Source organism: Mustela putorius, unplaced genomic scaffold (genome assembly GCF_011764305.1).
Source record: "Mustela putorius furo isolate JIRA1106 unplaced genomic scaffold, ASM1176430v1.1 tig00537350_pilon_pilon_pilon, whole genome shotgun sequence".
NCBI lineage: Eukaryota > Metazoa > Chordata > Mammalia > Carnivora > Mustelidae > Mustela > Mustela putorius.
Window position 1 is genome coordinate 10,538,913 of NW_025422471.1, and position 23,898 is coordinate 10,562,810.

General features: G+C 37.3%; 1 long non-coding RNA gene across 5 annotated transcripts in view; it reads left to right on the forward strand.

Moving 5' to 3' along the window:
* The first annotated feature begins 499 nt into the window (after nucleotides 1-499).
* LOC123390419 overlaps nucleotides 500-23,898 on the forward strand; it is a 331,180-nt gene continuing 307,781 nt past the window's right edge. For all 5 annotated transcript variants that reach the window (XR_006604991.1, XR_006604990.1, XR_006604993.1 and 2 more), the window contains exon 1: nucleotides 500-602. This is a non-coding gene — a long non-coding RNA (uncharacterized LOC123390419). The remainder of the gene's footprint in view (nucleotides 603-23,898) is intronic.

Sequence of the window (23,898 nt, forward strand, 5' to 3'; positions counted from 1 at the left end):
GCAATTTGAGCACAAGGAAATTGCACACATAGTTTGATAGTTCTACCACTCTCAGAATTTTTTTTTTTCCTCCTCGGGTTTAAATGTCTTGTTTTATTTTATACTAAATTATGACCTGGCTGAAATTGCTATGTTTTCTTTGTCATATTCTAGAAACCTCTTACTATAAAAGTGAAGGTTATACTATAGTTCCATACTTCCATTTTTTCAAGGGGTGGGAATGTTCGCGTTTTGACAGTTCAGCAGTGAAAACATTAAAAGTTACTGTGCTTGCTACAGCAATATTTTTTTCGGGTTGAATAATAGCTCTTTTGTCTTGGCAAATGGAGCATATATACTGCATTAGAAAAAGGTAATTAAATCGTTTTGAAATGACGAAAGTGCAGATTTTTGACTTGGACTAATCAGTAACAGTTTCATTGTTGAATCTACAAACGAACAAACTTGTATGATTGCTGGGAGAGGTGAATTAACCTCAGATTGTTCTGGTTCACTTCACAGGTGGTTGCTGAGAGCGCATCGCCCGGAAACTGATAAGCCGGAAGGCTACAGAAGTTTCAAGGAAGTAAGTCCGAAGTCTTGCAAAGAAGGCGGCTATCAGGGTACGGTACTGGAGCTTTTCATTAACAATTTTTATTTCTGTGAATTGAAGAGACTTTATTCCCTTTCCTATCTCTTTCTGCTGACAGCTGCTGCTTAACACCTTCCTTCCAGCTGGGAGGGCAGCTGGATGGCTGCATACGCGGCTAACGCCAGGATGGCTCCTTAGCGAGCAACCGGGGCATCAGTTTCCTCCTGGAGACTGCACATGTCACCTTCACGTCTCATGCATCTTCCATCATTTATGTGACTCTATCAAGGGGCTCTGGTAGAAGGCACTAGGCTATGAAAGTGCAGTCTAACCGGTGACTGAGAACAAAGGCCGCCTTTAGCTATGAATGATTCACTACAACGGTAAAGAATACTTCCTTTTTTCCTCCAAAATGACTTTGCATCCTAAAGAGTCATTGACTAGGCCTCCACACTCGCTCAAAAAATAAAAATGAAGGAATGGTGTAGAGGAAAGATTTTTTTTTTTTTAAAACCTGATTTTGAGAAACATTTATGGTATTACTAGGCACAGAGATTTGGCAATGTTTTGGGTGAACTTGTAATTTCAGGAGAAACGTTCATACCCAGTAGCTCTCCCACATGCTACAGTAACTTATCCCCCCACCCCCCAGATCTCTCAGCTTCTGTCAGCATGTGTCACGATCTCATCAATCTCATCACTACATATGGAAATGGGGGGGGTGCTGATTTGGACGAGATTATTTAAAAAGTTAAGGGACTATATCTGACAGGTACTGTAAAACATCTTGTGTGGTTTATTAACTGGTTTAATCCAATGAGTTAATAAAGAGACTCCATAGTTCATCTCTAGAAAATGAAAACATTGATTTTATTTTTCAATCAGGAAATCATAAACATGAAAATGTTTTTTAAAAGGTACTTGTTTCCCTACGACCTCATATCATCTGTGTCCTTGGGAGCAAGTAAGAATAATGAATAGGAAATATTTTATGCATAACGATATACCCCTGAGATTGGCACTAAAGCGCCCCTATCTCTCCCCGGCTCCTGGCCTGTTTAGGAAACTGACTCGGTCTCAACTAAGGTAACATTGAAAGTATGGAGAGGTTTCAGCCCAGAAACACAAAACGCCATCTTTGGTGCTAATTCAAGGAGTCTTATGGACAGCATTTTGAGGAAACTCAGAGTATAGACGCATTTGGCAGTTTCTTGTAGATATGGAGAGACTTGTTTAGAAGGGCTTATTTCGTACGTTTGGTAATTGTATTTTGAAATTAAGTTGTCAGTAGAGAATACATGCTAAACTTTGAATGCAAGAAAGTAGTTCACAACAAAGAACAATTACATACCGAATACACTATTCTGGAAACTTGTTGAGTATTAAACTTATCCTTATTGATGTTAGTTATAGGTCCACAGGACTCTGTCACCATCTATCCATTGTTCTGTTTTAATATACCTCACAATATTATTCCCAAGGAAATCTGAAAAATAGTAGATTGAAAAGCTTGCTTCTAAGCTGTTCGGTCAGGTCTGACTTTCATAAACTTAATAGTTTCTAAATATTTCCAGATTTAGCTGTACGATATTATCAGAACAATTATGAAATACCTGCAGTAATACTGTGCCAACATAGTCTTTGGTATTTTTAAAAATGTCTCTATTAACTGCTTCAAAACATGGAAGGTACTAAAAATAATTTAAAAATTAACTCAACCAAAATTAATGGCTCATCTACCCAGTATTAGTTTTATACATTGCATTTATTGAGGGCTTACCGTGTTCCAGGCACTTTGGTAAAGCCATATGTGTATTATTCTATTTGATCCTCGAAACAATCCAGTGGAAAAGTTACCACTATTCAGTCCATTTTTATAGATGAGGAAACTGAGACACAGACATGACATGTAACTTGTCCTAAGGTTCTTCGTTGCTGGGTAGAAGCCTTGGTATCAAAACTTAGGTAGGCTGAGGTTGTGTTCTTTGCCCTTACATTTTATTATATTGTTTTTTACTGGTTAATTTTGATTCAAAAACTGTTAACATACAAGATAGTTCTTTCAAAAAAAATGTTTAAGGGGTAAAAATCATTAATAAGGAAAAAAAGATGGCTCTGTGAGTCAGTGGCCATGGCGATATTCCTGTGTCCTCCATCCCTGATCTTGAAGCTTGGTAATAGTGTGGGGAACATGAGGCATCTTCTTCATGGACAGAGCTGCAGAACATACTATTTGCCTGTGGGAATGCTAAATATGAAAGCATGGCATAAATGACTGAGCAGTTTTATGGAAAATGGGCAATTTTATATTTTTTCTCTTACAGGTTAGTAAGATTTCTTCATTATAACAAGAGACTATGGTATGTTTAATGAAAATACTGACTTACATATATCCAGGATAATATTATATAGTGAAATTACATATTAAAATAGATTTTTTTTGAGAAATGACAATCATGCTTTTAAAAAAATACATACTTTTTGATTCAAGTATAAAATAAATCCTCTGATGAAAATTACTTGGACAAAACTGAATTCAGGTTAAAAACTGTGAATCATGAGTTTTCCAGGAAGAGTTTTATTTTGACCTAAATGATATCTGAGAGATGAACTTCAAGCTTGATACATTTTTAACACTACAGAAGCGCTGTGGCCTCTCGGTGGGTGTCAGGGAGGAAACACTTGAGGAGGCCTTTATCTACCAGCGTTCGGCCAAGGGGCCCAGCAGCCTGGGGTCTCACTGGTCTATTCCTGATCCTCTCTTAGCAGAAAGGACAGAAAGCAGGAAAAGTGAAAGCTACTTCTGAACAGATTACTTTCAATGTAGAGGCAATTAATATTCCCAATTCTTTTTTTGGTAATAACATGCAGCTACCAAAATCTTGCTAAATTTTTTTGTCAAAGATGAGAAAATGTGTAATGCTATTGTTTCTCACATTTGTTTTTGGAGGAAAAAAACCCAATTTTTATTTTGTCATTAGAGCCTGTTAAATAAAATCCCAGTAAAATCCATGTAAACAAATCTATGCAAAGCAGTGAAAAGAAAATATTTGCATAAGTGTCCTATTAATGAAAGCTAGTTTCCGAGAGTTTGAGATTCACATTCTTCGATGTGTTTTGCTTACCTTTCCTATCTAATTTATATGGTCATATTGGGGATATATTTAATGCGTGTATGCACACACATATATCGCAGAAAGTAGTTTGAGTTTTTAATTAGTAAAGATTTCAGAGGTCAGCAGTTACCCTTTTCATTTAGCATTTCACTTCAGTCTCCTATTACTTGCGTTTTCTGCTCACTTCTGTATAGACCACAGTAAACATTTGGAAGGCATTTTGTATGGTAAGTTTGTGTATTGCAATTTTTGAGCAATGCAAACATCCCCCTTAAATAAACGAAAACAGATCCCAGAAAGGGTATGCTTCCAACACATTCCCCAAAGATCTGAGTGCCGCTGTGCATTCTTGCTCAATTTAAACAAACTAAACTTCAGTTAGTCTCCCCTCCCCTAATGGGCACCCCCACTGGGAACATTGTTAGGTTACCACCATGGACAAGGCCTCAGTACAGCTGGATCTGTAAACAAGACCATAATCCGCATGAAAGAACTCTCAGAGTTTTGGCAGCACTCGCAGTGTTGTTAACATATTGTGCCAAAGCAATAACAAAGCCATCATTTTTAAGTTTGTTCACGGATTTGTATTAATCAAGAAATTTTCCAGAAATTACTTCTAAATGAGGAACCTTCCAGAAAGTTACCATTTGGCAAGAAGGCTTCCAGATGCCTTTTTTTGCTTATCTGCAACATATTCTTCCAAATAAATTACAAATTTGTGGAAGTTTAGTCGAGACAGAAAACACATTGCTGCTGTGTTGGCGGAAGGAGGCTCCCTTCAGTTCACTCCCGGCTTCATCAAAGCCTGGCTAGTGCTTAGGTCATTTTTTTCTTATTAGGAGGAGGAGAAGGAGGCCAGGCCATCTAACTTGGCATTCTGGTGATAAACATTAAGTATTGATATTTGGATCAGAAAAGCAATTATTAGATTACAGTCAGAACTGCACACTAAGCATTTAGGAAGAGACCAGGAGAAGGCTGTTGGACCTTTGTTGGAATTTAGTTGTTGGTTTTTATTGGCATATTAGGCGATTGATTCTCGCAAATTCAATCTTTTCCAATTTAGACCTTATTTTTAAAACTTGTGGACAAGCAGGGCTTCTGCAAACTATTAGTCTGCTCTATAGGAAAAAAAGGGGAAAGAGGAGTATATAGCAGCGCACTTGGACATGAGTAGTGGGACAAACCTAAAAGTTTTGATTTTCAACATTTTCCTTAGTCCTTAAGTACTTAGAAGACTAGTTTTTCATGTACAACTCAAGTGATTAAAACAGTCCTGGGTGCGCGTGCTAAAAACTGAAAGTGCATCTCAGTACGTGATTCAGCCTGAACGGAGGGTACCTATGGGGCTCCGGGGAGGGTTAACTGTGTACAAGCTCGAGACTGTCTGTCGGGAGGGAGGACCCATAAGTGAGTCTATCACCAATGGTTTGTATAGAGTTTTGGTTGTATTTCGTCATTTATTCAGGTCCGTGATACCTTCTGGATGACATTTATTTTTGTTACAACAAAAGAAACTCTTTAAAGTAACGACTAATAGTAAATAAGCCCTTTCTCCAGCTGAAGACAACCCCCAGCCTCCAAGCTACACATCTTTCCTATTTCCTCCTATGGTGCATTGTTTAAAGCACCAATATATCGTGTTTATATTCTGCCTTGGTTTAGAGTTACTTGTGTTCATTTCTTCCTTTCCCTTTGAAAATGTAATGTTCCTGGATGTCTCTCTCAATATCTAATACGGTGCTTTGTACGTAGCAGACTTTGACTTTGCATGAATGCTTATGTAACTGATTTCAAGAGGTTTATTGTTTCTCTAAAAAAAAAAAAAAATCCTTCTCTGAACAGATAGCACTTTGGAAGCCCCTTTAAACTGTAGAGAGCACCAGCGTTCTACTGGGTCAGTTATCGCTGCAATTGAATGAATAATACTTCCAATAGTCTCCTGGAAAACACCTCACTTAAGGGAGGATCTATAGTATATGATAATTAATAAACACTACAAGGGCATGAAATAATGACAGAATCATAGTTTTGGTTTTAAAGTATAAAATTGTTCTTCAAGAAACAAAACAGCTAGCCAAGTCATTCATAATCTCTTCGGGAATCAGCATACTGTCCCCAAAGAAAGTATACTTGAATTTTTCCCAAGTATTTGACTATATATTATTGTTGTTTATATCTGATATATTGATGCTGATTATATTTATTAGTCTTTCTCTAAAGACCATGTATTTACTCTGTTTTTGAATTACCTCATCTTTGAATGGTTGATTGCTGTATGAGATTGAGTGCATTTACCTAATTTTGAAGAGTGCTTTCATCTGAGAACACCCTTGTGCCTGTGGATTGTGACCCAGTGACGTGGTGACTTTTGTTTTCTATCAGTCTATGGCCAAACTGCATTACTCATGTGGTTATGTTGGTTTAAATCAACCAAAATAAATTTTTATAAGTCTTTTAAAAATTTGACTGAAGGTGAAATAAATCAATAGTTTGGAAATTACCCTTTCTTTACTACCAATAGAGACTTGGAAAAATTAATCAGATAAATACATTAAAATATTTATTTCAGCCAATTGGACATCTTTAATCATACCCTTGAAATCTCTTTACTTTGACATTATTTCTTTATTTTTAGAAAAGGAATTATTTAATCTTCTTTTTTTTTTTTAAGATTTTATTTATTTATTTGACAGAGAGAAATTACAAGTACACTGAGAGGCAGGCAGAGAGAGAGAGAGAAGGAAGCAGGCTCCCTGCTGAGCAGAGAGCCCGATGCGGGACTCGATCCCAGGACTCTGAGATCATGACCTGAGCCGAAGGCAGCGGCTTAACCCACTGAGCCACCCAGGCGCCCGAATTATTTAATCTTCTCCTTGAAATTCGTAATACTTAATTCCCAAACAGAAGCCACTGTAGATTAAGATCTATCTTAAGGGGTAAATTCAAGAGACGAACTAGGGAAAAAAAAATAGCAGGGGATACACAACAAATGCGATCTAAGTTCTACCAGCTGCATATTCTCAGAGCTGTGCTGATCCAAGTGCCCTTGTGGATGGTCCAGGAGAAGGATTCCTTGTGTGCAGGGAAGGTCAGTGGTGCTGACAGGGTGTCATTTGGTGCTTGATTCACAAACATTTAGGGTTGCCTTAGCCATTTTTAGGTAAGATCGGTTATTTACTAGAAAGGGCAATAAGAAAATAAATAAATATTGTTTTATAGTCCAGCAATGTTAAACTAAAGAAGCTCTCTCCAGTAAACAGCAGTTCGCAAAAGCAGATGTGAAGCCTCTAGTTGTTTCTTACGAATTCAAAATGTAAAAATGAGCCCTGCAAAGCTGAGAACTCTGGCACAACCATGCCAGTTAACAAGACAGATAGTAGCTCCCTATCTCGGTTGCTTTTTCCTACCTGACATCTGGTATCCCTTCACAATTTTTACTTTCAAAGATGCTTTAGGAGTTTTGCTTTAAAAGTGATAACCATAAAATGCTTGCCTGCATACTCTAATCACAATTTTGGGAAAAGTGTGAAAGAGGGACAGTTTTCCATGCTACTGATTACACTGTTTGGTTAACGTTATTGGAGGGTTCAAGAGTCTGTCAGAAAGGTCACATTGTAGAGAGAACTCAAGGTGCTGATTATAGAGAGTAACTAGGGATAATGGAGAGAAATGTAAGTAGGAAGAGGGGACAGCTCTGGTTGACAATAGCAAAGCATTATGCTGATGAGAGAAGACACGTGAGCATACACAACAGAACACACAACAGCATGTATACACATATCATGAACACTCTCATTCCCTCTCTCTGGCCAGTGGAAGATGAAATTCACCCAGGAGGGAGAAGCCACTGAAAGGTTAACAGTACCAATAAGATGGAGGCTTGCCTTTTGTTCAGGAAAGGAAAGTCTTCTAACTGTAGTAATTCAGAAGGTTTAATTAATCCATTGTTCATGTTATTTATTTATTTTTTTAAATCAGTGTGGACTAGTAGAGTGATACGAACATACAAGGTAAAGTTCCTAATAAAGTATTTCTGTGGTACTCTCCTAGCTTGATACCAAGCTCCTTTTAGTTAGCTGATTAATTAATTCCTATATGCTGGGTACTTTATTTGGGCAATAATTTGGCCAAAACAGAGAAGGTCTCTGCCTTTTTGGAATCTATGGTTTATTTGGGGGAGCAAGCAATAAGCAAGTAAATTGTATTTAAATACAAATTATGGTAAGTACCAGTCTTATAAACTCTGATCTAATTTTTATAACTTACAAAGAAAGTTGTGCTTATTTTTGTGAATTTCAAGTTCTGCTCCTTCCCATTTATTATTAACATTTATTCTGTACTTCTAAGCACTGTGTTAAATGCTTTATGCATTGTTTTATTTAATATTTACAATTAATTTAAGGGACATGTACTATTGTATTTATACAGTATGGTTAAATAATGTTCCCAAAGACATACTACTGATTAGAGAAGGGACTAAATTCAAACCTGGGGCTGTTAGTGTGTCAAGCTTTTTCTCTTAAGAGCTTTGCTATACTACCTCTCTGGTTAAAGGATAAGACCTATGATCCAATATGCTAATATTTCTAATTAGTTGCTACTCTGTCATATATATTTAAATGTAAGAACATGCTCAAGGAATCAACAAGGGAAGAGAATTTCTCTACCCTACCCAGGGTCATCTTTACTATTTCTCTCATCACACAGCTGGGCTGTTGAATGTTGCTATAGAAAATCACAAAACTATTCTGACTGGATCTGTACAGAGTCATGCTTTCTAATTTTATGGCTGCTCACAATTCTTTTGCTGACTCCCTATCACATTTCCTACAGCAGCATTTCCACCCCATCCTCCATCTCAGCAAAAGCCTTTATTTCTGGCTTGACTGATTAACGTTTGGAAGTGTGTTCTATTGGAGAACTCTTTTCCTGGTCCTCTTTGTTTTCATGTTTTGCAGGAAGGAACAGTACTGGATGATACTTCCTGTTCCCCCCCGTACTCTTACCCACGAGAATGAGTGATTTAGTTGATAGTGCAAGTAGACTCTGACATCCACAAGTTCACATTCTTTTATTGGGCAGGTTGTATGCTTCAATTAGCTGCTTCCTTTGCTTACCCTTCTTCTACGTCTTCCAGAGAAGCCTGAATGTATTCTCTTCTCTCCTTCATGTGACTGTTTACCAGGGCTGGCAGAGACCAGCCGGGCATCTGTTTACTCAGTATATACCACGAAGTCCACATATGTCAATTTGCTGTGTGGCTCTTACTGATCTAGGTTCACGGGGGAGGAAGGGGGTCTAAAGATGTTTTTTAAAATTTTTATTTACTTTTTAAATTTATTTTCAGTGTTTCAGAATTCGTTGTTTATGCCCTACACCCAGTGCTCCATGCAATACGTGCCCTCCATAGTAGGGTCTAAAGATTTTTAAGACTATTCAGGTCTTCAAGGACCTTACATACTGTTTGGCAAATTGAAGCCAGTAACAGTAAAAGAAGGCTTATGCCTATAAAACATATCTATGTTTCTAAGAAAACACACAGACTATAGAATTCCAGAGCAACTAACAATAGTCTGTGTCAGCCATGTGAACACCAGAGTATGGAATTCCAGAGAAATAAGAGATCACTCTAGTGGAGATGATCAAAAGGAAAGGTCCCTTTCAATAAGATGATCAGGAAAACATTCCAAATTCTCTACAGTTTAAATACTCTAAACTTACTTGAAATTATATACCACCATTCCTCCATGAGAACGGGAAATGGTGCCTTCTCTGTTTCAATTAATCTTTATAATATTATGAGCTCTGAGGAGGTATTCTTAGGTCCATTATATGGACACAGAGCTGCCTAGAAAAGTCCCGAGAGGTTAAATAATGTACTTAAAGTCACATGGTTAATAACTGGTAAAAAATAAAATCCCAAATTTGACTCTTTTGATGTTCATGGTGTTTTCTTAAAACAAGGGCACTTTTCCAAGCTGGTGTGGGATAAAGGACTCTGGATAAGATTAGGAAGGTCAGAGTTTGAATATTGGATCTGCTATTTGACATGTGTGATCTTGGACATTTTACCTCCCTACTCTTCATTGTCTTTTGTAGAAATAGAGGTAAAAGAAAAAAAAAATCCCACCTACTTCGAGAACTTTGGAAAAGTAAACACAAGATAACCCATCCGTTTTGTAGTGTTCTGACCTAGAACTTTATTTCACCTAAGAGCTGTGTAAGTAACCACATTTTTAGCAGCATGAACAGAGACTGGGTTCCCTGGAACCAGACTGTGAGATGGGGAGTTGCATGGCCAACTTTCACTGGAGAGTGGTCTTGGGCCACGTGTTTAAAGAAGTAAAGAAGGAAGCAGGGTAGTATTGGGTAGAGTGAGCAGCTGGATGGCCGTCTGATCATGGCAGGATCCCTGAGGCTGGATAGCTCTTCAGAGGACTCAAATCAAGGCAAAGGAGCCTTTAGTTTTGTTTCCCTCAATAAGCCAGTCATTGGCTGTGAGTTGCCTCTCTCACCTTGGGTAGGGGAGGTCCCTGCAGCTGAAGGCAGTCCCCAGTGAGGGGTGTTACTGTTCATAGAGATGTTTCCGACAGCCTGAAGTGGGTGTATCAGTCCTCAAAAAGGACATCTGGGTAGCTCTACCTGGTAGCTCTACTGCAGGATCCACTGAAAAAAGATGAAACCCTCAGAGCCCTACCGCCTCTGTCATGTTCTCTCCGTGCTCGCTCCTGTTTCTTTGCTCTTCCACCCTTATGCTTACTGTGCAATTGGCACTTTCCTCCCTCCTTGAGTTGCCACTGCAAGGCTATGTCTTACATCTCTGAGCTTCCTGCTCTGAGGAGAGGGCTGACACGTGGTAGAAAAAGCTCTGTTAATATTTGATGTTGGTGACGCTAGTGGTGGTGATGATATACCAACTGTCCTGCTGGGGACTGAGGAGTCTGGGAAAGAAGATAAGGCCTGATTGATTTTATTTGCCAAATATATAATCATAGACTATAAACTAAAGGATGTGAAAGAATTGCTATAATTACCAAAGTACGTTAGACACACAGAAGTGCTCAATATATTTCTGGAGAGTGGATGAGGAAGAAAATGAGTCAGAAGACAATAAAGGGGGCACATGGCTGGCTTTCATTCTGAGCATAACTCAGGCTCACTTTGGACATGGACCTGGAAGTCAGAAGGACTCCCTGGAGATGGTGGTCTTGAGTTGGGCGTGACAGTATGGGTAGAATGGGGGTTAGAGAGGGAGGCTAAGGCGGACGTGTTGTGGTAGGTCCAGGAATCTTCTATGGCAGGAGAATCTGACCTGAGGGGTTTGAGTATGCACAGGGGCAAGGAAGGACACTTGGCTTGCCCGGGGTGAAGTATATTTGGGAGTGGACTGCCGGAAGCAAGGCTCAGTAAGTAAGGGGACTGGAAGAGATTGTGAAGGGCTAGCGAGACTGACAGTATTAAGTCATGATGGGGTCCTTATGTGGGGCGTGAAAAATGGAAAAAATGTATTTTTAAGAAATAGCTGGCTCAGAATGGATTGGAGGGGAAATCAGTGAGAGTCAGAGTGACCAGACAGAAGGCTGCAGGGGCATTTAAATGTAAGGGATGAAAGGCTGAACAAAAGTGGTTGAAGACAGAATCGAGCATAAGGGTGGAGGTGAGGAGTTAATCTCCAGGAAAGAAAAATATGAATCAATAACATGCTGATTTTTCCCATTTTTTTATTCCTTAAATCTAAAAATGTTGCTAAGGACCAGTGACAAAAGGACTTCAAATTTCTGAAGTATTTATTATCTTTTTAAAAAAGTTGATGCCACGATCCACAATACATCTATGGTTTTAAAAATACTGAGACTTACCTGTACAGCACAACCACAGTGACTGTTCTGACTTAACTGACTAGGCTAGTTAAATGCTAACTCAGTCCTTTCACTCAAAGGAGCCGCTGAGTATCTGCTCCTTGTATAACTCCTCTGTTAAGTGTGTTCACATTGTAAAGTGACCAGTTAAACCAATCACTCGATTTAGCCCAAACATTTAAACCAACTGTCCAGCATTACTTATCTCTATTTCTGTCCCTCCTTCCCTACCTATGATACCTAATCTACCTACCTACCTACCTCTATCAGCAAAACTGAAGTTAGGTGATTTATTTCCTGAGCTAACTTTGTAGTGATTTGGTTTTGCCTCAAGGCAGGTCTGGTACAATGTGACCTTGGTTGAAAGAGGATGTCTCTCATAAGTGCGGACACGATGAGTGATGTATGCGGAATTTATCATAAATATATCAACTCTGATATTATTTTATAAATGCAAAGTATATCAGAATTCTTTTTTTCTTTGTTTTTCATCTGTTCTAATTTAAATTGCATAACTTCATGAAACAAAAACACATGAGTCTACTTAAAAAGTGTCTATCCTGACTGAATCCTTAATTTGGGGCTACCTAAAATTCAAAATCTATTCTTTTTGTATGTCTATACATTTTTCAACGTAACCATCTGTGCCTATTAATTAATTAATTACATTTTTATAATTTTTATCTGTTTTATCCCATTACTATTTATATAAGATTAACATATCTTAAAAATTTATTGACTCTAGAAAAATACAATGTTTGAGATTATACTCCCAATTCCTTTCTTGTCTTAGATCGCTAGGCAGATAATTTGGAAGGGAGAAGCATAGTTTTCTCCTTCATGTTTCTTGACGTATCTAGTCTTTGTGTTTAATATTTGAAAAGCTGATAGCCATTACATTGAATTATTTTAAAATTTAACTTTTTATTTTGAGATAATGGTAGATTCACATGCAGCTGTTAAGAAATAACACAGAAAGATCTATGTGCTCTTCAGCCATTTCTTTCAATGGTAACATCTTGCAGCACCATAGTATAATAACACAACCACAATATTTACGCTGATATAGTCAAGTTATAGGATATTTCCATCACCATAGTGATTCCTTGTCTTGTAGTTTCATAGGCTTAGCTACTTTCCTTCTCTCTTCTCTGTCCTGTTCTCCACTAACCTATGGGGAACGTTTCTCTGATTTTAGCATTTCAAGAATGGCACATAAATAGAATCTTCAGGTATGTAACCTTTTGGGACTGGCTTTTTTCATGCAGTATAATTCTCTGGAGAGTCATTCAAGTTGTTGTTTGTATCAACACATTTTCCTTTTTTATTGCTGGCTAGTATTCTATCTGTAACTGACTGTGAACAATCAATTGAGATAACTCACTACCTTCGGACCAGCCAACTGGCTAGTATTCTAAAGCATGATTATGCCACAGGTTGTTTAAACATTCACCTGTTGAAGAATATCTGGGTTGTTTCCAGTTTTTAGCTGTTAGAATAAGATCGCTATAAATATTCATATATGAATTTTTGTGTCCATATATCTTCATGTCTTTGGCATAAGTGCCCAAGGGGGCAATTGCTGGGTAGTATGGTAATTGTGTTTTTAAAGAAGCTGCTAAACTTCTCTAGTTTGGCTACCCTCTTCTAGGGTAGATGTACGTTTATATTCTCACCAGCAATATATAAATGATCGTTTCTTTGCATTATTGCCAGCATTTGGTATTATCACGAATTTTTTTTATTTCTACCATTCTGCTAGGCAGGTGGTAGCATGATATTGGTTTAATGTGTACTTCCATAATGGCTAGTGATGTTCAATATTATTTCAAGGGCTTACTTGCCATCTGTAGATTATCTTTGGTGAACTGTCTCTTCATGTTTTTTATCCATGTTTTTTAAAGATTTTATTTATTTATTTGATAGAGAGAGAGAGTGTGTGAGCACAAGCAGGGGGAGCGGGAGAGGGTAAAGCAGGCTCCCCGCTGCACATGGAGCCCCATGCAGGCTGATCCCAGGTCTCCAGGTTCACGACCTGAGCTGAAGGCAGATGCTTAACCTACTGAGACACTTAACCTACTGAGCATCCTCTTTTACTCATTTTATAATTGGGTTTTTACTACTGAGTTTTGAGACTTCTTTAGAGTATTCTAGGTACTATTCCTTTGTTGGATATGTGATTTTCAAATATTTTCTTGCATCTCTTGTAAAACGAAAGAAGGTCTCTTGTAAAACAAAAATTAAAAAAAAATTACTGACGTTCCATGCACCAATTTTTAATTTTATGAGTCACTGTTTTTAGTATTAAACCTAAGAAGACTTTGCTGAGCCCTAGCTACTGAAGATTTCCTCCTGTGTTTTTTTCTGAAGTTTTATAGCTAAAGTTTCACGTATATGTCTGTGATCCATTTTGTGATGATTTTTGTAGAAGGTGTTAGGTTTATGTCACTTTTTTTGGTTTTGTTTTGTTTCTTGTTTTGCATATAGAGGTCTAATTGCTGCAGTACTAATTGAAAAGTCCATCCTTGCTGACTGAATTTCTTTTGTACCTTTGCCAGATATCAGTTGAGCATATAAGAGTGGTACTATTTCTGAATTTTTTGTCCTGTTGATCTATGTATTCATCCCCCCAACAATAACATACCGTCTTCATTACTGTAGCTGTCTGGTAAACTCACTATCAGGCAGAGTGATAGTTCCCACCTTACTCTTCTTTGTCAAGATTGTTTTAGCAATTCTCATTTCTTTTTTCCTTTCACATACATTTGAGAATAATATATTTTTAAAAGATTTTATTTATTTATCTCACAGACAGAGATCACAAGTAGGCAGAGAGAGAGAGGAGGAAGCAGGCTCCTCACTGAGCAGAGAGCCCAATGTGGGGCTCGATTCCAGGACCCTGGGATCATGACCTGAACCGAAGGCAGAGGCTTTAACCCACTGAGCCACCCAGGCACCCCTAGAACAATATTTTCTAAATCTACAAAATTATTGCTGGGATTTTTATAGGAGTACATTTGGGGAGAATTTTTAGCATATAAGACCCATGCATATTTTGTTAGATTTACACCTTAGTATTTACTTTTCTTTGAGCAGCTATAAATAGTATTACATTTCTAGTTTCAGTGCATGTAAAGATTCCTAGCATGTAGTAATATAATCTTTTTTCCTGTTTACTTGAGTCCTGCAATCTTTCTGAACTCATTTTTTACTTTGACTTTGTTGTTGGTATTACCGTTTTTAAAAATTCCTGGGGATTTTCTATGTACACAATCATGTCATCTGCAGATAAAGACATTTTTACTTCTTCCTTTCTTATCTATATGCTTTGTCTTTTCTTTTATGGCCTGAGTGGAGTGGGTAGAGTTTCTAGCACTATGTTGAATAAAGATAGTGAGAGGAGACTTTCCTTGCATTGTTCCCAATTTTAGGGGAACACTATTCAGCTTTTTAAAAAATATTTTATGTTATGTAGTTTTTTGTAGTTGCTTTTAATCATGTTGAGGAAGGTTACCTTTATTCTTTTTTTTTTTTTTTTTTTTGACAGTTTTTATTACAAGTCATGTTGAATTGTGTCAATGACTTTTCTGGTTCAACTGAAATGATCACATACATTTTTCTTTAGCTTGTTAATATGGTATATTACATTGATTGATTTTCAAATATTGAACCAGCATTGCACTTCTGGAATAAACCCTACTTGCTCGTGACATATAATTATTTTTATAACTTGCTGAATTATACTTGTTAAATTTTGTGAGGAATTTTTACATCTGTGTTTATAAGGGATATTAACCTGTTGCTTTCTTTGTTTTTACTTTCTTTACTTGGTTTTGGTATCTGAGTGATACTAACTTCAATCAGTAAGTGTTCCTTCCTCTTTATTTTTTGGAAGAGATTTTGTAGAATTGGTGCTAATTTTTCCTTCAAGTTTTGACAGAATTCTCCACTTCACCCTGTGGGCCTGGAGGACTGATCAGGGTAGTTTTTTTAAGTTACAACTTTAATTTCCTAAATAGATATAAGACTACTAAAACTATCTGTTTCTTGTAGGATGAGCTGTGTTAGTTTGTATTTTTTGAGGAACTGGGGAATTTCATCAACGTTGTCAACTTATGTCGAGTTGTTCATAGTATTCTCTTATTATCCTTTTAGTGCCATCAGAGTCTATAGTGATAACTCCTGTTTCATTCCTGATATTGGTAATATACATCTTTTTGGTCAATCTTACTAGGTGGTTGTCAATATTATAGCTGTTTTCTAAGAAATTGCTCTTTGTTTCATTGGTTTTATCATTTATTGTTTTCAATTTTATTCTTCTCTTATTTTTAATATGTCATTTTGCTTGATTTAGGTTTGTTTTTCTCTTCTTTTCCTAGGTTCTTAAGACAATAGCTTTAATTATTGTTTGAGATTTTTACTTTTTTCTAGTCTGTGAATTTAGTGCATAAATTTCCCTCTCAGCACTGTTTTAGCTGTGTTCCACAAATGCCGGTATGTTGTATTTGCACTGGCATTCAGTTCAGTATAATTTTTGACTTACCTCAAGATTTGCTCTTCGATCCATGGATAATTTACAAATAGGTTGTTGAGTTTCACAGTGTTTAGAAGTTTTCCTGTTATATTTCTCTTATTGATTTCTAGTTTGAGTCCATTATGGTGAGAGAACATACTCCAAATGATTTCATTTTTCAGTCTGTTGAAGTCTGTTTTATAGGAACACAATATGACTCGTCTTAGTTTATAATCCACAAGCACCTGAAAAGAAGGTATGTTTAACACATGTCAATTAGATCCTTTTGGTTGATGGTGTTGTTGAGTTCTTTGTCCTTGTTGCTTTTCTGTCTAGTTCAGTCTGTTACTAAGAGACATGTTGAACTCTCCAATTATGTTTGTGGATTTGTCTATTTCTTCATTTAGTTCCACTAATTTTTGTGGCTTTGCTGTTTGGTGAATGAACATTTGGCATTGTTATATATTTTTGGTAGATTGACCCTTTTGTTATTATATAGTATTGCTCACTATCTCTAGTAATATTCTTTGTTGTAAAATCTAATTTGTCTAATAGCCATAATTGTCTAAGTAGCCATTTCTGTTTTTCTCTGTAATTTGATTGTCTTAAATATTTCCTATAGACACATTTAGAACCTCATTAGACAATGTTCTAATTATTTGCTTTAACTATCAAACATGATTAGAAAAGTCAAGAAAAGAGGATACCCATTTACTCTTTTCCCCCCTCTAGATCTCCTGCTTGTCTTCTACTTTGGGGAACTTTTTATTAAAGTTGCTACTCCACACTTCTTTTCCAGATCTGTAAGTCTTACTGCTTTCCCCTGTTACTAGCCACTATTTACCAGCTGAACTTGTTTTTATTTTTAATGTAAATGTTCACTTATTTAATAGTACCTTTAAAAAAGCATTACTGCATTTAAAATGGTTCTAAAGTTTACCTACAAATAGCAATATAAATTAAAAAAACACAAACTTGAAGTAAATAATATAACATTAGCTATAATACAAATAAGAGTAAATGCGTGTGAGTCAAGTTATGTCACAGTTATATTCACTTGCTTCTGGAAGAAAATGAAATCTAATTATTAGATCTTTAAACAAAGCTAACAAAGATAGTAAAGCCCTGGAATGTAAAAGGGAGATGTGAGAAAGAGCATTCCCAATGAGCTCAAAAAGTTTTGAGACACACATTTGATGTGTACTCTGGTCTGCAGCAAGATCTTGACATTGTCATATGACATTAGGATAGCAAAATAAGTAAAAACAGTGTTTTTATCTTACACTAATTTTTTACACCAAGAGATAGGCTGGAATAAAAGCCAGTTGAACCCTTGACAGTCCCCAAGCAATGTACAAGGAAGGAGTTGCACAAGCATGAAAAAGCAAAACCACAGTAAATCATGTGATTGAAGTAGACAGATGCTGCAGGTGAGTATGGCTTTTATTTTGAATAAAAAACGAACTTTACTTTCATTAACACGACATTACATTGTATGTCTTTCCAAATTTACATTCCTCAGATACAATTTACATGAGGATTTTTTTTGTTTCTAAGTTATTTTATATCTCCGTGTTCTATTTTACTGTGAACTTCAATACAAATGATAAATCTTACTGTTTTAAAGTACCCTGGTTATTTATACAGTAAGGGCTAATGGAAGAAAGAGTTCCAGATCTGTATCTAGAAAGTTGTGTGGGATGTTACTTGTTAGATCGTAGAGTCTGATTAGAGACCTTTGGGAGTACTCCTTTCTCCCTGGCCTTTTGTAAGCAAAGACCTTGCTCTTTGGGAGCATTTTTCACGTTGCATTTTAATTTATTGATATGCCTTTCTCTCATGAGAGTGTGAGTTCCTGGAAGGCAGGGATCAGCACCTTATACGCTTGTGAGCTAAGCCAATGTATTAGAAGGGATGAATTTTATTGCAAAGTTTATTTATAACATTTTATAAATGGTAATTTTGAGGACATGAATCTGCTCTAGCTAGTTGCAGAAATATTGCTTTATTATCATTTGCAAAGTGGAAATGAACTGTAATATTTATCAATCTATTAACTCATATGTATTTGACACCTACTCTGGGTTCTGCAATCTACTGATCACTGTAGGAATATAAAAATAGTACAAAGCATAATTCTCTCCTCCCAGGAGTCTCTAGTTAGGAAGAGAAAACTAATATATGAAACAATTCAAGTAAATCTAAGCTTATATACAGCCTCGGCCTAAACTAGGTGGGATAGTATGCACATTAGAGGTTCAAAGGAGGGGCAGAGTCCAGAGGACTGGAGGATCAGGGAAGGGTTCCTGGAGTGGATGAGACTTGATTAGGGTCTTGAAGTATGGGGCAGGGTTTGGGTAGATTGAGGAAAAGACTAGTGGTTTTGGAAGAATGAGGAGTTTCTTGAGGAAAGGATTTTAAGTAGGAAATACATTTTTTTAAAATATTTAATTTATTTATTTGACAGAGAGAGATCACAAGTAGGCAGAGAGACAGGCAGAGAGAGAGAGGAGGAAGGAGGCTCTCTGCTGAGCAGAGAGCCCGATGTGGGGCTCAATCCCAGGACCCTGAGATCATGACCCGAGCCAAAGGCAGAGGCTTTAACCCACTGAGCCACCCAGGTGCTCCAGAAATATATTTTTAAATTAAGGAAAAGAAAGAAGAGGTCCCAAGAACCATTGAATCTTTTGAGATATGCTTCCTCTTTGTGATATGATGAGAATCAATCCTATTTCCCGGAAGGATGGTGAGTGACAGATAATGAAAGAGATTCTTTGGTGAGTGGGGGGTCAGGATAATTGTTGTTCCAACCTGATGGGCCATCCTTATTCTAGTCAGAAGAAACTCAGTGAGCAAAGACTAAAGCTTCTAAATGGGGAAGAGATAATCGGAGACTTCTGGGAGAGAGAACACTCAGTAAGGAGAACTACCCTAGGTAGTTTAGCTTGCAAGGGTGCCCAAGGTGACATGAGGGCAGTGGCCTCAAACTATTAAACAATGAACTCATTAAGAAAAGGACTTCTGGTTAAGGATTTATTTTTTCCCCCCAGCCACTGCCAAATACACAGACCCTGGCATGGATAAATATCCTTAAACTTGAAAGATTATGCCCATGTGTAAATTTAATACATCAGTGTTTAATTATGTAAGTCATGTATTTTTGGTATTTGTTTTGAACATGATTTATGAAGTGTTGGCTTGTAGAAAATTGGCACATAGAGATATGTTGAAACAGGTTTAGAATCTTTATCAACACAAATTTTACATAAAATACACATTTTATATATCCTAGTAGTGTTATCCCTCTTTCTAACACATTTAAAGGAGGACACCTATTTTCACGTTGTGGGTCTTAAAGATAAGTAAGAAAAAAAAGGACCCATCAAACAATTCTCTAGGTTTCCCTCGAAAATGTTCTCTCTGCTCCATATGTGCTTTGAGTCTTAACTAAATTAAACTCATGCCTGGACCAATGTCATTTGAATTTTAAAGGTTACGTACATAGAATGTCAAAACAACCATTGAAAACACATTATTGAAGTGAAGGATTGGCCAAGATTATTTCCACGGTTCCTACCACACTTAACATTATCTAATTCTACGAATGAGAAACACTCTATCTACTGCAAACGGCTCGGTTTACACTTTGCTAAGCAACTGGTTGACTAGCTTTCTTGCCTAGGTTCCAGATTCTTTGGGGATGCAGGCACAACCTCTCGCAAAGCAACAACCCCCTCGAATCACAAGTTGATCACAAAGTAATTGTGGTAGCAAAGCGATGCGCGAGGCAGCTGCTCCTCTGCCGTTTATCTGCGCGCCACATGTTTGCATGAAAAATTGGTTAAGCGCTTCATACTTGGAACTTGTTTTGTCTGTAACTTTGGGAACAAGAGAACTTGTATCACCAAGTTTAGAATGGTCTTGAATTTTATGGCTGCTTCAATTTGTATCCAAATTTGTGTCATCTGGATTTCACTCTGGTCGTGCTGGCAACACATGACTTTCTGGTTCTGAGACAGACTAATTAAAAGGTGCATCGTCATCACATTGCTAACCACGCATTTTAGGGAGCTAAGTGTAAATAAATCAAAATCATGTGCAATAAATTTACTGAAAAATACACGTGAATTTAAAAACAAATGGAAAAAAAAATCGGTGCCAAAATGACCTGTTTCTTTTCTCAAAACCAGAAACACTGAGCCGTTATTTACTGAACTTGAAATTGTAGTTGGGCTTGTCAGTTTTCTACTGGAAAGAAGAGAAGCTCAAGATGGCAAAGCAGTGAATGGAAAAATATTCTAACCAAAAAACAAAAGGCAAAATTCTATTTTAGAATGTTGTGCTTTTCTCAGATTGTGAAGGTCATTGCTATTACCTCAAAAGAGAGACTTCTCCACGTAGTGTCAGAGGATATAGTCTCAGGATTGGAAGGGTCTTGAAGGTTGTTCCGTCAGGCATTTCTTCCTGGGTTTGGGTCCCTGCCACCTGGTTAGTAGCTGGTGCTGGGACTTCTCTGTGGCAGACCAACCTCTGTCTCTGGAGGCTGCCATTTCACATTTATGGACTATCAGAAAGACACCAATTTCTCTGAAGCTTCCACCAATTGATGGAAGACTCTAGAGACCCTCAAGACTCTAGAAAATTGACTTAATCAATTTTCTTAGAAGTTTGTTTTAGTCTTTATTTTATTAGCAGGGCAACAACTTACATGTATTACCATAAGAAAAAGCGAGTTTATTATAAGCATTCAAATGGAATGGAAAAAAGAGAGAGAGAGAGAGAGAGAGAGAAGTACACAGGAATGGAACCAGCTTTCGACAACTGCATTTTCTCCTCTCTGTCCTGTTTTCCTGTTTCCCTCTCGGCACCTTTGGCTGCCTTCTGAAGTTTGTTCTGTTTTCTTCTCTCTGCTGCTGAGGTTTCTCTGCTTACAAAGTGTTTTGTTCTGTCATCATTTAAGTTTATACATGGTGTTGGTTTGCTGTGGGCCAACTCTATCTGCTGGCTTCCTCTTAGCTTTTGCCTCCATTACTAACTGGTTCAGTCTGTCTGTGTTTTCCAATACAAATTCCATTCAGGGACCGTCAGGTCCAACTGACCTTTTACTCCAAGTGCTGGTATAGTTATGCTGGTTTATGGACTGGCTTTTTGAGTCACAGTCATATGTCAACTACTAGTCCAATCACCACCCCCGCCCCACCATGCATTGTATGATACAATCACATGGGTATTCAGGAGGAAGGATTTTGGTAGAGGCAGTATCTCTTTATAGAGTGTGGAGTGGCTAGAAGTCCATAGTTGACAACTCGTACACATTTCTTAAGTTATTTGAAGTGTGTGTTTGTTTGCCTTCCTACCCCTTTTATTTTCCAGTTAAAGATTCCTGGGCTTTTCTGTCGTTGCCTATGGGACATAATATTGAGTGTCTTTACCAATTTATCTATCTTCTGTACATAATTTAGTTGGTTTATATCCCTCTTAAAGTGATGGCTGCACGTTTAAAAAACATCCCACGCTGATCTGATCAGTGAGGTTTATGCCACCCAAGATTCAATTACCTTTTCTGAAAGTCACCACACCTTGTTGACTTCTAGAACTTGCTGTTAACTAAAGCCTCTAAGTCTTTTATGCACATGCTGCTAAGCCAGCCGTCTTCATGCCTCATGTACAATTGGCTATTTGTATTCAAGTTTAAGATCCTTTATTTATATTGCTTGAATTTTGTTTTATTTTTTAAAGAAAAAAATATAAATAAAACAAAAAATACTGCCAGTATTCTGGAGGTTTGCATTCCCTATTGACCTTACGTGGGTCATAGAAAGTCTTTAATAAATAACCATTCTGTAACTAAATGTGGAAGAATCATTTTGTTAAAGTTTGACTTCATAAATATCCATTAGGTCCTTTCGGACTGACCCTTAATCTGTTGCTCGACATTTTTACTCCCAACCTCATGGGCAATAGTCATTTGATCGTGTGCCTTTAGATCCAACTTCCATTCATATTCATATATTGTGTGACATGCTATATATTATATAATACACCCAGTGGAGTCTGAGGCACCAATTAGTAAATATTAACATCTTTTGCCACTAAAAATCAGAATCAAATGTTGCTGCCAAATGAGTTTGGTCTTTTTGCTGCCAATTGAACTATTAAAAAAAAAAAGATCTGGTTTTCCAAGGCTTTTGGATTTTAGAATTATGAGTAAGGGATTCTTGACCTGTAATGCAGAACATTTAAACCAATGTCTGGTACACAGTGAGTACCAGGTAAGTGTTACTGAAAACTTCTTCCAGTTTGGCACTGATTCCTCTTACTCCACCCAGCTCAATAAAAAAGTGCATTGAAAAGGAAGGATCCCAGGTCTTTCTTGGATAAAATGGCTCCAAAATCATGAGATAAGCCAATTTCCAGTTTTTAAAGCTCAGAAATGCCACATGACTTTTGCATTAATTATTTTAGCTCCATAGGAAAAAAACCAACACACATGGGAATTTAGGAAATCATCCATTGAACCCATACAGGTAGAAATCTACTTCTGTTTTATCAACCAGAAACATCTATGCTGAATGCTGAGAATTTATGAAATACAGCAGCAATAGAATTAGGGAAATACTGGTGTGAGTTTTCTTCTTCACCCAGTGTTTGACTTACTCAATGGCAACGACTAATTCCCCAGAAAACCTGAAGTCCTTTTCTGCAGTCTGGCTGACTTCTCAATCAGTCTTATGTGAGAACCCTGAAGATCAGCAGTTCTGTGAGTTTCCTTGGCTTTGATGGATTCAGTAGGTTACATTTGTCTTGGACATTTGAATTCTAGGATAGAAACAGAATTGATATTTTTGTTATTAAACTTTAAGATAAAATATAACAAAATAGCTTTCAAAGATAAAGTGTAGGAAAGCCTTCATAAATTTAAAGATTGGAATTGTGTCTGCCCCTGTTAAAGTTGGCCGAGTTAGTACATGCATCATGGATTTTCTTCCTAACCTCTCCTTGCCTGAACCACCACTTTTCTTGCTCACACTTGGCCAATATAGAAAATTTGAAGTGAATATCTCTGGCTAATTTTGCAAACAAGTTTTGGGAGCTCTAATAGCCCTCTTAAAAATCTTACTGTTTCAGGACTATAACACCAAATTATTGAATGAAATGTCTGTTTTGTTCTTGGCAAATTTCCCTTTTGTTATTTTCTGTGGCTCTGTAGACCTATTTCTCTTGGAACTGTTCATGGATGTTTGTTCTCCATTTTTTCTAACATTGCTAATTGTTCCAGAAGGTAAGAATACTTTCAACTGAGTCACTTAACTCCCGGAAGCTCTCAGTAGACTGAGACTTTGGCTCTGCTCTCTCACACAAACCATGCCCTCCAGTGGCAGAGCAGCCACAGTAAGTCCAATTCATCAAAAGCAAATCTGGATCTACTTCTTCCCCAACCACAGAGGTGAGCTCCCCTCCACACAAAGCCCACCTCCTGTTGCTTACATGTTACCTAACTTCAGAGTGGAGGGGTAAAGCAACGGGCGTCATCCTCCCTCCATCATCTGTGTTAACCTCCCGTGACCATGATCAGTGGTCCCCGGGAAAGTTTCCTTTTCTCCCATCTCTGTCGAGCAGAGGTTGCTTCAGTTAGACTCACTACCTTATTTCAGACCCTGACTCACAACCTATCCTTGGGAAAATATTTTATTTTTAAAGTTTCTGTTGCTCAAATGACTTCAGGTGTTCGATGATCTCTTCTGGATCTCTGTCTCTTATGTTTATTTATTTACTACTGATGCAAGGGCAAGTTTCTTTTTTGGATACATGTGAATCAATATCTATTATCATATA